At 44.5% G+C, this 16719-nt stretch overlaps 1 pseudogene; it reads left to right on the top strand.

Annotated features, from left to right (window-relative positions):
• Nucleotides 1-11919: 11919 nt before the first annotated feature.
• LOC141175953 (carbohydrate sulfotransferase 5-like) lies at nt 11920-13388 on the top strand (annotated as a pseudogene).
• Nucleotides 13389-16719: the final 3331 nt, after the last annotated feature.

Genomic DNA, 16719 nt, shown 5'->3' with positions numbered 1-16719 from the left:
GATCGCGACCGGGCCCATATGGGAGGGAGGCCTGCCAACACCAAAGCATACATCAGCTGGATGTGTGTCCGCCTGCTTCCATGTGCTGCAGTGCATGCCGCTGGCCAATCAGAGGTCGGCAGCTGACGTCAGGGCGCCAGTCACGAGTGGCACATGGCCGTGACTTCATGCGCTGTCTGTTCCGGCACACTGAACTCAGCTGCCGGCTACAGAATCATATATTTTTTTAATGTTTTGAAAAATAGATATACAATAAACCATAATGAGGTCCAAGATGGAGATCATTTTACAAGGAAAGGGCCCAGGATGGTGGTCATTATACAAGGAAGGGCTCCGGGGAAGCGGGTCATTATACTAGAATGGGGTCCAGAAAGGGGGTCATTATACCAGGAAGGGACCTAGGATGGGGGGTTAGTATACCAGAATTGGGTCCAGGATGGTGGTCATTATACCAGAATGGGGTCCAGAAAGAGGGTCATTATACCAGGAAGGTGTCCAGGATGGGGGTCATTATACAAGAATGGGTTCCAGCATGGCGGTCATTATACCAGGAAAGGTTCCAGGATGGGGGTCATTATACAACTAAGAGGCCCAGGATGGGGATCATTATACCAGAATAGGGTCCAGGATGGAGGTCATTATACCAGTATGGGGGTCATTATACCACGAAGGGTACCCAGGATCGGGGTAATTATACCAAAATGGGGCCCAGGATGGGGGTAATTATACCACAAAGGAGCCCAGGATGGGGTTCATTCTACCAAAAAGGGGCCCAGGATGGGGGTAATTATACCACAAAGGAGCCCAGGATGGGGTTCATTCTACCAAAAAGGGGCCCAGGATGGGGGTAATTATACCACAAAGGAGCCCAGGATGGGGTTCATTCTACCAAAAAGGGGCCCAGGATGGGGACATTGTTATAGGATGGGGGACATTACACCAGGAAAGATCAAATGATGGGGGATATTATACCAGGATGGGGGACATTGTTACAGGAAAGGGACGGGATGGAATAAATTATTACAGTAAGGGGACATTATTACAGAAAGGGGTCCAGGATGAGTGACATCATTACAGGAAGGGGATAGGAAAAGGGACATTATTACAGAAAGGGGGAAGGACAGGGGACATTATTACAGGAAGGTGCCATGATGGGGACACTATTACACATATGTTTTTATAGGATCTAAAATGCTACAAAGGCCCTTACATCTGACCACCATGGAGGTTGAGGACCAATTCCAAATTTTGCATGTTGGGGCCCATGGGAAACTAGTTACGCCACTGGTTGTCCCTTTTTGGACTTGAACTCAGAACCCGAACGCTGCAAAGCCGCAGTTCTAACCACTGAGTCGCTGAGCTGCTGCAGAATAATAGTAACAGTGTGTAAATGCAAAAACTATTAAAAACAGTAATATATAGGTTTAATGTATATATACTGTTCATTTGTCAAGAAGAAGAAAAATGTAATATTGGTACCTTATTGTAAGGTTATTAATCATCTGAACGTGACAAAGACGACAGGAGAGAAGTTTCTCCCAAGGAAAAGAACAATATGAAATATGTGCCCTACCCTAAGACATGCTGGGTGTAAAATTAGAACTACATAAAAATAACCATAACTATTATTTATCAGGCTGTTGTTCTTGGGATGGAAACATGGGGAAATTTTTTTCTGGTAGTCTGTCATATGGGACTGGCCTTATGATTCCAGCAGATGCTTCCTACATTGAGAGAAAGTCACTGTAACCACGGATGAAAAGATATGTGACTCTCTGTAAAGGTAATTTATCTATTTTTTTAATTTACTACACTTGTGCTCATTCATTTGTACAGTCTGTTTTTATTTTATGCTTGTCAATTATTTTTTTTTTACTATTTTATTTTAAGGAATTTTTAGAGCTGTTCATCACCAAATTTTTCAATAAACTGCTCCAAAAACTCTTGGAAAACTCTTTCAATTCATATCTATAGGAAATCCTCTTTGCTGTTGATAGGAGGAGAGTTTTTTCAGCGTTTTTTTAAACTTCAGCGTTTCAAAAATATTCTTTTGAAAAAAAAAACACAGGATATGTCACTTCTATGTGTACACTGAGTCTTTTTGCAGAACGTTCGGAGCAGAAACTGAGAAGAACCTTCAAGTTTTTGAAGGCTTTTGACTTCTTGAAAAGGATTTGGAAAGTTTCTTCTCAGTTTCTGCTCCGAAACTATCTAAAAAAACCCAGTGTGCACATACCCTAAGGATATGTGCACACATAGTTTTCAATGTTTTTTTTTTTAGCAGAAAGTGGTTATGTGTACGCTGATTTTTATAGTAGGGTTTTCAGAACAGAGGTTGAGCAGGGAAACTCCAAGCTTTTGAGGAGTTTTAGATTTGGAGGAGGATTTAAGAGTTGGAAAGCCACTGGCTATGCCCACACAGAATCTTTTTGGAGTGCAAACTGAGCAGAAACAAAACAGAAACTCTCAGAATCCTCCTCAAAAACATCTCAAAAATTTAGAGTTTCCGTTCAGTACCTGCTCCAAAAGCTCCTCATACAACTCAGTGCCTACATAGCCACTGAGTGGAAACTGAGCGGAAACTTTCCAAATCTACCTGGAAATCTCAAAACTCCTCAAAAACTTGGAGTTTCTGCTCATTTTCTGTCTAAAAACTCAGCAACTAGACTGTGTGTGCACATAGCCAAAAGCGGATCCTGAAGAAAACCTCTTCTTACTAGAAACTGTGCAATCGAAAGACTGCAAAGAAAGGAAAAATCTCCTCCAAGCCGCTACAGGAAACACTTCCGGAAGAGATATGTGACTCTCTGTAAAGGTAATATATATGTAACACCCCTTTAGGGCTGTGTTAGTTCTGGATCTCAGCAGTGCCTCCACTGTAACACCCCTTTAGGGCTACCACGGTACACTGGGTGTTACGGGGGGTCTCACCTCTCTAGGGCGCAGTGCCTCCACCCGAATCTTGATTGGTGCTCTCTCTCTGGGACTGCAGAAGGATGGTTATCTTCTGCCAGGGGCTGATTTGTGAAGCCCCTGCCACAGCTCAGTACACACACAGGGAACAGGAGTAAAACCGTTTAGCAGGTTTATTGCTATGCAGCAGAATTAAGGTGGGTTTAAAGGAATAACATACAATACAAGTAACGGTGCTCTATAAAAGTCATATACACATCACAATCTAATTCTACCCCGACCCTGCAAATGTAACGTAGCAGGTTTTCCCTTTTTGTATTAACTCAGTCCAAACGTTGGGGCCCAGTTGCCGCGGATGTTGGCGCGCAAATTAGAACCGTTGGTGCACTTAGATGAATATTAATGTCAATAGTCTGGGTTGTAGTGTACTCACTGTAAATAGCGCTTGTAGAACCACAAGTCTCAGAAGGGCACTCACTGTGTGTCTCAAACGGTCTGATGGTTCTCTGGACACCAGCTGGGGGCGGCAGGATTCAGGCCTTTATACGGTGGGAGTGCTGGTAGAACTCTCCGAGTCCTTAATGTAACTTGCTTCAGAGGGTGACAAGGCCGCACTCTCTCCAGCAGCGCGGGTATCTCAGAGGGGGCAGCCACACTCTGCAGCATAGAGGAATGCAGATCCACACCGCTCCGTCCCTCACAGCAAGCTGCCACGCTCTTTCTCCTCTGAACTTTCACTTTCACTTCCTGCCCAGCTCCCTCCCCCAAGTCCCTCCTCATCCAATCCACTCTCTCTCCTTCTATCCTTCCAGGCTGTGTCATCTGACTGAAACAAGGGTCCCTGGGAATTGTAGTCCACTGCAGCTCAGGGGAAAAACGGTTAATGTCTGTAGGTCCCTGTTTAACAGCAGCTGCAAAGCTTTTCTTAGTGTCTGTAAGTTCCAGTATACTGGTAGTTGCCCTGACAGTTCCCTGTGCAGGTGTTACATTCTCCCCCTGGTGAGTCATTGAAAGTGTCCCATCAGGACATGAGGACTCACCACCTGAAACATAAATGGGGGTCAAGGCATCATGACTAACACCAAATTTACATGCACAAAAACCACCACCTGGACATATGGGTGATACCGGGAAATAAGGCCAAACAGAATTTGAATTAGGGTGTATCAGCCTGGGGACCTCAGTGGTATGTCCCATTCTATCATAGGTCAGCATCATGGGTGGCCTAGTGTCCCGTTTGGGACGAGTGTGTACCGAGAGGGCCCCCTCCTCAGCCCCCGACTCTGGTCTCTCAAGAATGGGCTCCTCCAGATGGATCTCTTCATTCAATAAATGTCCCTCTTCTGAACTCTCCCCCAATTGTGGGCAGAGCGCACTCGCCTCCAGACAAATGTCCTTTTTTCGTGTTTCCACTTCAGGAGTCTGGTTTACAGGGTCCGCGCCTATGGGGCATGGGTCCTCGGTTCATCTGTAGCTCCATTGATCGTCGGGTCCCCATTCATCCCCAGACTCGCTGTCACTTCCTCCTAAGGCAACCCCAGGCTGGGGTGGTTGTTTACACCTACGACTTCTCCTATTGCACGGAAGGGTTGTATGACCTCCTTGGGTTGGCAATGGTGGTAAAGGGATGTTTTTTCCCACAGGCAACAGATGGTGTCGATGATAGGTTTTGACAGCTCCGCTCCCTTTCTCGGGCTTCACTCTGTAGGCCGGGACACCGGGCAGCTTCTCCATCACCACATAAGGGTCAGGACACCACCGATCAGCAAGCTTGTGCTTCCCAGGAAGGCCCAGAAGTTGAATAAGGACTCTATCTCCAGGCAGTAAAACTTGTTCTCGAACTCTACAGTCGTAGCGAGTCTTATTGCGCTTCCCTGACCGACCAGAGGCCTGCTCTGCCAATCTCTAAGCTTTTTTCAAATCTTCTTGTAGCTGGGACACATATTTTAAGTAGGTCTTCCCATGAGAACTGTCAAAGGATGTCCCAAAACTAATATCCACTGGTAGCCGGGTTTTTCTCCCAAACATGAGGAAATAAGGCGAGTATCCAGTTGACTCATTTGTGGTGCAATTGTAGGCATGAACCAACTGACTCACATGCCTGCTCCAGTGTCCCTTCTTCCTGGGATCCAAAGTGCCTAACATGTTCAGAAGGGTACGGTTGAACCTCTCAGGTTGAGGGTCCCCTTGGGGGTGATATGGTGTGGTTCTGGATTTCTTTATCCCACAGATGGCGCATAGCGCCTTGATTAGTCTACTTTTGAAATCTCTTCCTTGATCGGTATGGATGCGGGCTGGCAGCCCGTAATGTACGAAGAACTTCTCCCATAGTGTTTTTGCCACAGTAATTGCCCTTTGATCTTTAGTGGGGTAGGCTTGGGATTATCGGGTGAAATGGTCAGTGACCATTAACACAATACCGACATTGCTTTCATCAGGCTCGATGGAGAGGAAATCAATGCACACTAGCTCAAGTGGTAATGTTCACAAGGGGGGCTGTTCTCAAAGGCAAGGTTTTTCTCAACACACACCGGGAGCATGATTTGCAGTATTCTTCAATATCCGCTTCCATCCGAGGCCAGTAAAATCGGTCGGCCACAAGACCCGTGGTCTTTTCGATGCCAAGATGTCCATGATCATCATGCAGGGACTTCATGACCATCCTCCGAAATCGGGTGGTTAACACCAGCTGTCTACGGACTCCTCCCTTCTGGCGCTTTGCCTCCTGGTATAGTAGTCCATTTCTTACTACTAGAGACTCTAGCTGCCGAGTCAGCAGGACAGACTCCTCTGTTCTTAATGCATTCTTTTCGGGCCTCCAGCCCCTCTTAACCCACCATCGGACTACCCCCACCGACCGATCCTCCTGCTGCGCCTTTCTGACTTGATTACGAGTCAGTTGAGGGAGAGAGTCTGGGGTTACATTTGTCACTCGGCAGTACAACAACGGGAGCGCTTCACTGGATGCTCCTAAGAATTTAGCACAGCACTGCATAGGGAGGGCACTAGTTTGATGTCTATGGCACAGAGTCTTCACCTCAGGGGCAGGGACCTCTATCCATCCTCCTTCTTCTTCCTCCTCATTTAAGGGTTCCCTAGGCAGGCGAGAGAGTGTGTCTGCATCAATGTTACTGATCCCTAGTCGATATTTTAAGCTGAAATCGTACAAAGAGAGTGCGGCAAGTCACCGGTACCCCGTGGCATCCAGTTTTGCTGTGGTTCTCACGTAGGTTAATGGATTGTTGTCAGTATGAACCACGAAGTGTACCCCATAGAGGTAGTCATGCAGCGTGTCCACTACAGCCCATTTCAGAGTCAGAATCTCCAGTTTGTGAGATAGGTAGTTGCGTTCACTGGGAGTCAATCCTCGACTAATGTAGTAAAAGGGACGCAGACAGCCATCATGGTCCTGTTAAAGAATCCCTCCTAGTCCATCGAGAGAAGCATCTACATGTAACACATATGGTTTACTAGGGTCTGCATAGGCCAACACTGGAGTTTGGGTCAAACATGACTTCAGTTTCTCGAATGCCTCATCGCATACAGGTGTCCATCTTTTCCCAAAAAGTTCATTAACTCGGAAGTAGACCCTCTTTCCTGACCTTGAGGAGTGGGCTGTCCTCCCGGAAGGGGGATACCCCTGGGTAAGGGCAGTTAACGGCTTCGCAATCCGAGAGTACTGGGGTACAAATCTTCGGTAATATACACAAAATCCTAAAAAGGACCTAAGCTCCCTCAGTTTGGTGGGCTTAGGCCAGTTTACTACAGCCTCCACTTTGGCGGGGGTCGGTGGAAATTCCTTCTCTGCTGACTATGTGCCCCACATATTTCACAGTCGTCTGGCAAATCCGGCACTTGTCAAGGGACAACTTCAACCCAGCCTCCTTCAACCGATCCAGCACCTTGAACAACCGCTGGTTGTGTTCTTCCAGAGTCTTCCCAAAAACAATAAGATCATCTAGATAAGCCAGGACATCACGTAAATGCATGTCCCCCACTACTTTGTCCATATGTAGCACCCTGAGGATTCGGCTGCTACAGGGGTATTGCACCTCGACCCAGAGGTGTGGTATTCCACTCCCGGGTAAGGATGGAGTGTGGGACTGAGCTCAGTAGGCTGCATGCACTACATACATCCCATTTCCGGGGGACAGATCAACGGTACTCCCACCAGTATATGTGCAGGTACGACAGCGTCTGTCCCTGGCTGGAGTGGGAGGGGGGTGGAACATCCCAGTAGTGTAGGGGCAGATAGGGGGAGTAGTCTGGGTAAAGCTAGGAGCTCATTGGGTGCTAGTCACCTGGGCTCACACATAGAGGGAGGTATATAAGGTGGGCACCATCTTAGATCAGGGTTCAGTTCAGGCAGGAGGAGAAGAGGAGAAGAGCTCAGCCAGGAGGGCTGACAGGGAGCTGTGGCTCCGGCTGGGCCCAGCTCCAGAGCCAAGCCTGCAGAGGAGAGAGGAGAAAGAAAGACCCAGAGAGAAAGACAGAGGGAACCCCAAGAACCCAGAAACAGACCAGAAAGGGTGAAGGGTTGGCGGACACGGGTACCGGAACCCGAACTGGTGGAGGCCACTTATCCTCAGCCAGGAACCGGAGGTCGTCGTCAAGATTTGCCACGACCCTCACCAAATCCACCAGAAAGGCACACCAAGCATAGGGTCAGGGAACCCAGAGGAGGTTTGACCACTAAGAGACCCGAGGGAGCCGGCCAAAGGTGGATCCCTGGTGGGAACGGCCAGAGACAGAGAGAGAGAAGGGAGCTCAGGACCACGCTTCAGAACTGCCTGGGGGTTAGCCGAGTCCAGGACCTGGTGGACGCAGCACGGCTCGGGTGGTCACTCAAGGCTAGAGTGACTGAGAGAACACTTGTGAGTAAAACCCCTGAAACTGCATCTCCTGACTCTGACTCTTCTTACTGACCGTCACAACCCCCATCATCTTCACCTGCTGCCCTGAGGCCATACCCCTCCCGTTGGGGGTTATACCATCATCGCTGCACCCATACCACTCAACGGGTGGCGTAGTCGACATCCAAGTTAACATCTACTGCCATAGACTGCCACTTAGTTTGACACCCTGGGCACGGACCGGGTCACCGCCACAAGGACTACTACCCCTATCCAGATCCGGCTCCGGGTATCCCCTGAACATGGCCCAGGGGGTGCGTCACATACATCTCTGAAAAGTGGCCGGAGCACCTGTCAGTCCTTGAGGCAGTCTCTGAAACTCGAAGAACCCAATGGGGCAGATAAAAGCGGTCTTCTCTTGATCTTCTTTTGACATGGGTATCTGATAGTAGCCACTCTGGAGATCTAACACAGAAAACCATTGGCTCCCTAGCAGGCAATCCAAAGCTTCATCGATTCAGGGCACAGTGTACTGGTCAGGGACTGTACGTTTGTTCAAGGTACGATAATCCACACACATCCAAATAGCTCCATTTTTTTTCAGAGCTATCACAATGGGGGAAGCATAGGGGCTACTAGACTCTATGATGACTCCTGTGTCTAACATACCGCGTAGATGCTGCCTGACATCTTCGATATCCGCCGGGGCCAATCTTTGGGATCTCTCTCGGAAAGACTTTTGATCCTTCAACCGAATGCGATGCTCTACTCCTTGGGCGAGGCCCATGTCCCATTCGCCTAAAGAGAAAGCTGCCCCCCGCATCATCATGCCGTTGATGACCAGCCCCCTCTCTTCTCCTTTCAGCTCACTTCCTTCAAAACAAGGGTCAAAGCTTTCTGGCTGTAGTTCCTTCTTCTCCTCCTCCGTTCTCACATAGGCTTCCAGACAGACTGGGTGGATGGATAGGGTCTGCGAGTAATTTTCTCCCCCACTTCCCGACACCACTGAGCTAATGTACGGAAGATGTTGGCATTTATTCCCACTATGACAGGTGTTGGTCTCTCATCTGCCTCTGCCTCCGGGCAGATTAGCGCTATGATGGGTATCTCTTTATCCACTCCAACAACAGTCTTTGGGAATCGTAGTGTCACGGACACTACCCTCTGTAGGGGTTGCTGTGCTCTCTCAGTCCCCACACCACGAGTCCAGACAACGATTTCAGAGGCACGTTGGATAAATATCTCTTATACCATCCTTCGAAGATGATGGACACTTGAGACCCGCTATCCAGCAATACTGTACAAGGTTGACCATTGATATATGCGGGGACATGTGGGGCTGGTCCCACTAAACCTTCAGACAGTGTTTTCGATGAGTCACTATTGGATGGGGAGGTAGAGTAGGTCTTAGTTGCTGATGGGGGCTCAGTATGGGGTTCTACTGGCCCCCCTTTCCCGACTGCCTCTGAGTGTGATGGGGAAGATGTGAAGAGTTCTTTGAGCTCCACCTCTTCGGACACTGACAAGCTATATGGCCTGGACTCCCACAGACAAAGCACCCTTCTGGTTTCCTACACTCTACTCTACAGAGGTCATCATTCTCGCTTCCTGAAGCCAGGGTTTGCTTCTCGGCTACCTCCGCAGCACTTTGTAGCCGCTGTATTGTCTTGGTCTGGGCACTTAACAATTGTGTAATCTGCTCCCCCTGTTTCTCGATGACTTTCAACAGTTCCATCTCTCGGCAGTCGGCTGCTGGCTTCAGGGCAACAGTAGTCACCCGAGGGGATGTCTTCTCTCTTGCGGCCAAAATAACCTCCTCCTTGCGAACTTCCTTAAGCAACTGATGAAAAGAACCAGGAATCTTCTCTCTATCACAAGACCTCATCCGCTGGGCAAATGGATCATGCGTGAGAGCTCCTCTGAGTACTTGTTCCAGACGACACTGATCAACTTCTTTAGGGCTGACTCCACCTTTAGATACTATTCTATGAACCAGCTTATCTAGTCGGTATAGATAGTCTGATATCTTCTCATCTGGCTGTTGGTAGGTTGTACGGAGTTTATAGAGTAGATCAGTAGCATCTTCAGGGGATACAAAAGCATCTTCTAAAGCACTCATATAATCTTGATAAGTTGCTAGTGGCTTGCTCCGCCAAGCAGCCTGCACCACTTCCGTAGCAATACCCTTCAAACTTTCTACTATTCTCTGCTTCTTTATGGCATCAGTGCACTGCCACTCTTCTAAGCACAGTAAAGTGACATCCCTCCAAGTATCATATCCTTCTTTTCCAGCAGGGATGGGGAGGGCACCCGAGAAAGTTCTTAGACGATGGTAGTTCCCTTCTGGCTGCATCTTTGCAAACTGACTGACTAACTTTTCCATAGCTGTCATAAGCACATCAGCAGGGGCCGCTGTCTCTTCAGGACTGGCACTAAGTGGAGTAGAGGGCGGACATATACTAGTCTTTCTAGGCTGAGTGGTTGATTCCTGTTGCTGGGTCTCAACTTCGGACTCAGTAGGCCAAGTGATCTTCCATTGTCGACCATACTCTGGGGACACGGCTACCATGGATGGGAAGTATTCTTTCCTCAAGATCTGCCCGGTTGAGATCAGGGCTGTGGGTAACTGTCCCTCCTTTTCCTTCCTGCGGTCGACCACTTTAGGGTGGGCAAGTTCAGTGAGTCGGTTAACTATTTTCAGTATCTCTTCATCAGACGCATCACAGAGCTCACCACTCACTGCAAAGCTTTGTTTAGCTGTAACATCCATCTCTTCACACCACAAATACACTTCTTGCTCTGTTAAAGTCTCCATAGTAAATACTCCTGTGTTAGTTCTGGATCTCAGCAGTGCCACCACTGTAACACCCCTTTAGGGCTACCACGGTACACTGGGTGTTATGGGGGGTCTCACCTCTCTAGGGCGCAGTGCCTCCACCCGAATCTTGATTGGCGCTCTCTCTCTGGGACTGCAGAAGGACTGTTATCTTCTGCCAGGGGCTGATTCGGGAAGCCCCTGCCACAGCTCCGTACACACTCATAGGGAACAGGAGTAAAACCGTTTACCAGGTTTATAGCTATGCAGCAGAATTAAGGTGGGTTTAAAGGAATAACATACAATACAAGTAACGGTGCTCTATAAAAGTCGTATACACATCACAATCTACTTCTACTCCGACCCTGCAAATATAACGTAGCAGGTTTTCTATTTTTGTATTAACTCAGTCCAAACGTTGGGGCCCAGTTGCCGCGGATGTTGGCGCGCAAATTAGAACCGTTGGTGCACTTAGATGAATATTAATGTCAATAGTCTGGGTTGTAATGTACTCACTGTAAATAGCGCTGGTAGAACAACAAGTCTCAGAAGGGCACTCACTGTGTGTCTCAAATGGTCGGATGGTTCTCTGGACACCAGCTGGGGGCGGCAGGATTCAGGCCTTTATACGGTGGGAGTGCTGGTAGAACTCTCCAAGTCCTTGATGTAACTTGCTTCAGAGAGTGACAAGGCCGCGCTCTCTCCAGCAGCGTGGGTATCTCAGAGGGGGTAGTCACACTCTGCAGCATAGATGAATGCAGATCCACAGCGCTCCGTCCCTCACAGCAAGCTTCCACGCTCTTTCTCCTCTGAACTTTCACTTCCTGCCCAGCTCCCTCCCCAAGTCCCTCCTCATCCAATCCACTCTCTCTCCTTCTATCCTTCCAGGCTGTGTCATCTGACTGAAACAAGGGTCCCTGGGAATTGTAGTCCACTGCAGCTCAGGGGAAAAACTGTTAATGTCTGTAGGTCCCTGTTTAACAGCAGCTGCAAAGCTCTTCTTAGTGTCTGTAAGTTCCAGTATACGGGTAGTTGCCCTGACAGTTCCCTGTGCAAGTGTTACATATATATTTTTTTTTATTTGCTTCACTTCTACTCATTCATTTGTATAGTCAGTTTATATTTTATGGTTGTCGATTTTTTGTCGGGTCACATAATCTGGAAGAGAACAAGCCATCAATGTTCTAGTGTTTGTGAATTTCGTTAATATAAGGATTGACCTTTTTCCTTGTGTGGCACCATCGGTAGTGTCAGTTTGCTGCGTGCTTCAAACCTCCATAGATAATTAATACATTGTTGTCTTCCTTCTTTCTCCAGTGATCCAAGAACGTGAACATCATGGTCAAGTTAAGAATTAATGGCTCTGTGGCTACGGGACTTCTGGTGGTACAAACTGTATTTCTGCTCATATTGTACTCAAGACAGAACATTCACTTCTCAGATACAGATGGCAAGGAGAAAGTCCACCTTCTCATCCTTTCCTCCTGGAGGTCGGGGGCTTCCTTTGTTGGACAGATCTTCAGTCAGCAACCGGATGTTTTCTACTTGATAGAGCCTGGCTGGTATGTGTGGGTGACGTTGTTTCAGAATGGTGCCAAGGTTCTTCACATGGCAGTGAGGGACCTAGTAAGATCTGTTTTCCTGTGCGACATGTCTGTTTTTGACTCCTACATGCCAAAATCGAGGAACGTTTCTACCCTCTTCCAGTGGGCTGTCAGCAGAGCCTTATGTACGGTTCCGGCTTGCAATTCCTTTCCCCGTGATGAGATCACTAATGAGATCAATTGTAAGACTCTATGTGGAAAATATCCCTTTAACAATGCTGAACAGGCCTGCAACATGTATAGTCATGTGGTTATTAAAGAGGTCCGCTTCTTTGACTTGAAAGTCTTGTATACTCTTCTTACCGACCCATCACTAAACTTGAAGAGCCTTCATTTGGTCATTGATCCTAGAGCAGTGGCAAAATCTCAGGAGCAGTCAAGTGAGGAGTTAACAAGAGACAATGGGATTGTTCTCAACACCAATAGGAGCAATGTAGACGACGGCAAGTATCTGCTGATCCGAGAAATCTGTCAAAGTCAAGTTCAGATGTATGAAACTGCGACCTACAAAGCTCCCAGTTTCCTCAAGGACCGATACATGCTGATGAGGTATGAGGATGTTGTTCGAGACCCATTGTAAAAGATCTCTGAGATGTATAAATTTGCTGAACTGAAACTTACGAATAAGCTAAAGACGTGGATCTACAACATCACTCATGGTTAGAGTTCTGGAGACAAGAAGGAAGCCTTCACAATCACATCTCGCAATGCGGTCAACATTTCTCAGGCCTGAATGAACATCCTCCCATTCGACAAAGTGAAAAAGATACAAGATATCTGTAAAGAGACTATGAACATGCTAGAGTACCAACTTGTAGACTCTGAGGAGGAGCAGAAAGACTTAAACGTAGAAGTCGTGTTGCTGAAAAGACAGTATCACTTCCGCTGGTCATAGTTTCACGACATGTAGGGACTTTTGTATTTTTTTTTTTTATTTCATTTTTTTTTGTGCATAAACATTTTTTATTACATTCTTAACATATGTAAATAGATACCAGGCTCACCAAAAATGAAGCATAAGAGCAGTGTGAAGATTCTAAAGAATAAGTAAACTGATCGTCTTTTCCTTCTGAACTGTGACAGAGATCTTATTATAGCTGTATCCAGTTAAAATCAAATCATCGACTGATGAGGTTCTGTTCTACGAGAGGAAGACTGATGGAAAGAAGGAAGAAAGAAGGAAAAAAGGAAGAAAAAAAAGATGAGGTACCCAGGAAGATCTCTTATGTCCAGAAATAAAATTTTCTTTAAAGTGTAGCGATGTCAGGTAGGCTAGGGTTACATCCTAGCTCTGCAGGCTCTGATTAGGTCCACTGGCTAAGCCCTGCATATAACCAGGCTGCGTGTTCATCTATGGTAGTCTGCTGGGGAAGCTGAGCAGACTGGATGTGTATTGGGGCTAAAGAGAGAAACCAGCCACAATCTCTGCATAGGCCACGTGCACCAAACCTAGGTCAGCGGTGTCTGAAGTGACTAATTCAGAGCTTGGACAAAGCTCGGGATTTATGTTTATGATTTTGTTTTTAGCGCTGTGCAGCTTGTGGAAATAAATATTATTATGTTTATGGCATCAAAATGTGAATGTGTGAACGCTATAGACTACCAGAGACAGCGAACTCCTACAAAAGCCATAAGAAACCAATTTTCAAAATCTCTCCGAATCCACAGTTATTAGGGTTTTCATGGGCATCGTGAGATCAATTTTGTACATTTTTGTAAAATTCAAAATTTACCAAAAACAAGCATTCAAAATGTTGTAGGGAGCAGTATTATAATAGTTATATTTTTGTACATAGGGGGCAGTATTATAATAGTTATATTCTTGTACATAGGAGCAGTATTATAGTAGATATATTCTTGTACTTAGGGGCAGTAATACATTAGTTATATTCTTGTACATAGGGAGCAGTATTATAGTAGTTATATTCTTGTACATAGGGAGCAGTATTATATTAGTTATATTCTTGTACATAGGAGCAGTATTATAGTAGTTATATTCTTGTACATAGGGGGCAGTATTATAGTAGTTATATTCTTGTACATAGGAGCAGTATTATAGTAGTTATATTCTTGTACTTAGGGGCAGTAATATAGTAGTTATATTCTTGTACTTAGGGAGCAGTATTATAGTAGTTATATTCTTGTACTTAGGGGCAGTAATATAGTAGTTATATTCTTGTACTTAGGGGCAGTAATACAGTAGTTATATTCTTGTACATAGGGAACAGTATTATAGTAGTTATATTCTTGTATATAGGGAGCAGTATTATAGTAGTTATATTCTTGTACTTAGGGGCAGTAATATAGTAGTTATATTCTTGTACTTAGGGGCAGTAATATAGTAGTTATATTCTTGTACTTAGGGAGCAGTATTATAGTAGTTATATTCTTGTACTTAGGGGCAGTAATACAGTAGTTATATTCTTGTACATAGGGAGCAGTATTATAGTAGTTATATTCTTGTATATAGGGAGCAGTATTATAGTAGTTATATTCTTGCACATAGGAGCAGTATTATAGTAGTTATATTCTTGTACATAGGGGCAGTATTATAGTAGTTATATTCTTGTACATGGGAGCAGTATTATAGTAGTTATATTCTTGTACATAGGAGCAGTATTATAGTAGTTATATTCTTGTATATAGGGGGCAGTATTATAGTAGTTATATTCTTGTACATAGGGGCAGTATTATAGTAGTTATATTCTTGTATATAGGGAGCAGTATTATAGTAGTTATATTCTTGTACATAGGAGCAGTATTATAGTAGTTATATTCTTGTACATAGGGGGCAGTATTATAGTAGTTATATTCTTGTATATAGGGAGCAGTATTATATTAGTTATATTCTTGTACATAGAAGCAGTATTATAGTAGTTATATTCTTGTACATAGGGGGCAGTATTATAGTAGTTATATTCTTGTACATAGGGGCAGTATTATAGTAGTTATATTCTTGTACATAGGGGGCAGTATTATAGTAGTTATATTCTTGTACATAGGAGCAGTATTATAGTAGTTATATTCTTGTACATAGGGGGCAGTATTATAGTAGTTATATTCTTGTACATAGGGGCAGTATTATAGTAGTTATATTCTTGTACTTAGGGGCAGTAATATAGTAGTTCTATTCTTGTACTTAGGGAGCAGTATTATAGTAGTTATATTCTTGTACTTAGGGGCAGTAATATAGTAGTTATATTCTTGTATATAGGGAGCAGTATTATAGTAGTTATATTCTTGTACATAGGAGCAGTATTATAGTAGTTATATTCTTGTACATAGGGGGCAGTATTATAGTAGTTATATTCTTGTATATAGGGAGCAGTATTATATTAGTTATATTCTTGTACATAGAAGCAGTATTATAGTAGTTATATTCTTGTACATAGGGGGCAGTATTATAGTAGTTATATTCTTGTACATAGGGGCAGTATTATAGTAGTTATATTCTTGTACATAGGGGGCAGTATTATAGTAGTTATATTCTTGTACATAGGAGCAGTATTATAGTAGTTATATTCTTGTACATAGGGGGCAGTATTATAGTAGTTATATTCTTGTACATAGGGGCAGTATTATAGTAGTTATATTCTTGTACTTAGGGGCAGTAATATAGTAGTTCTATTCTTGTACTTAGGGAGCAGTATTATAGTAGTTATATTCTTGTACTTAGGGGCAGTAATATAGTAGTTATATTCTTGTACATAGGGGGCAGTATTATAGTAGTTATATTCTTGTACATAGGAGCAGTATTATAGTAGTTATATTCTTGTACATAGGGGGCAGTATTATAGTAGTTATATTCTTGTACATAGGGGCAGTATTATAGTAGTTATATTCTTGTACTTAGGGGCAGTAATATAGTAGTTCTATTCTTGTACTTAGGGAGCAGTATTATAGTAGTTATATTCTTGTACTTAGGGGCAGTAATATAGTAGTTATATTCTTGTACATAGGAGCAGTATTATAGTAGTTATATTCTTGTACATAGGAGCAGTATTATAGTAGTTATATTCTTGTACATAGGAGCAGTATTATAGTAGTTATATTCTTGTACATAGGGGCAGTATTATAGTAGTTATATTCTTGTACTTAGGGGCAGTAATATAGTAGTTCTATTCTTGTACTTAGGGAGCAGTATTATAGTAGTTATATTCTTGTACTTAGGGGCAGTAATATAGTAGTTATATTCTTGTACATAGGGGGCAGTATTATAGTAGTTATATTCTTGTACATAGGAGCAGTATTATAGTAGTTATATTCTTGTACATAGGGGGCAGTATTATAGTAGTTATATTCTTGTACATAGGGGCAGTATTATAGTAGTTATATTCTTGTACTTAGGGGCAGTAATATAGTAGTTCTATTCTTGTACTTAGGGAGCAGTATTATAGTAGTTATATTCTTGTACTTAGGGGCAGTAATATAGTAGTTATATTCTTGTACATAGGGGGCAGTATTATAGTAGTTATATTCTTGTACACAGGGAGCAGTATTATAGTAGCTATATTCTTGTACATAGGGGCAGCAT

The sequence above is a fragment of the Phyllobates terribilis genome, unplaced genomic scaffold (assembly GCF_046119375.1).
Source record: "Phyllobates terribilis strain yellow unplaced genomic scaffold, ASM4611937v1 Scaffold_14__1_contigs__length_39327217, whole genome shotgun sequence".
In the NCBI taxonomy this organism is placed as follows: Eukaryota; Metazoa; Chordata; class Amphibia; order Anura; family Dendrobatidae; genus Phyllobates; species Phyllobates terribilis.
The sequence above is the reverse complement of the archived record's forward strand: the minus strand, read 5'-3'. Positions and strand labels throughout refer to the sequence as shown.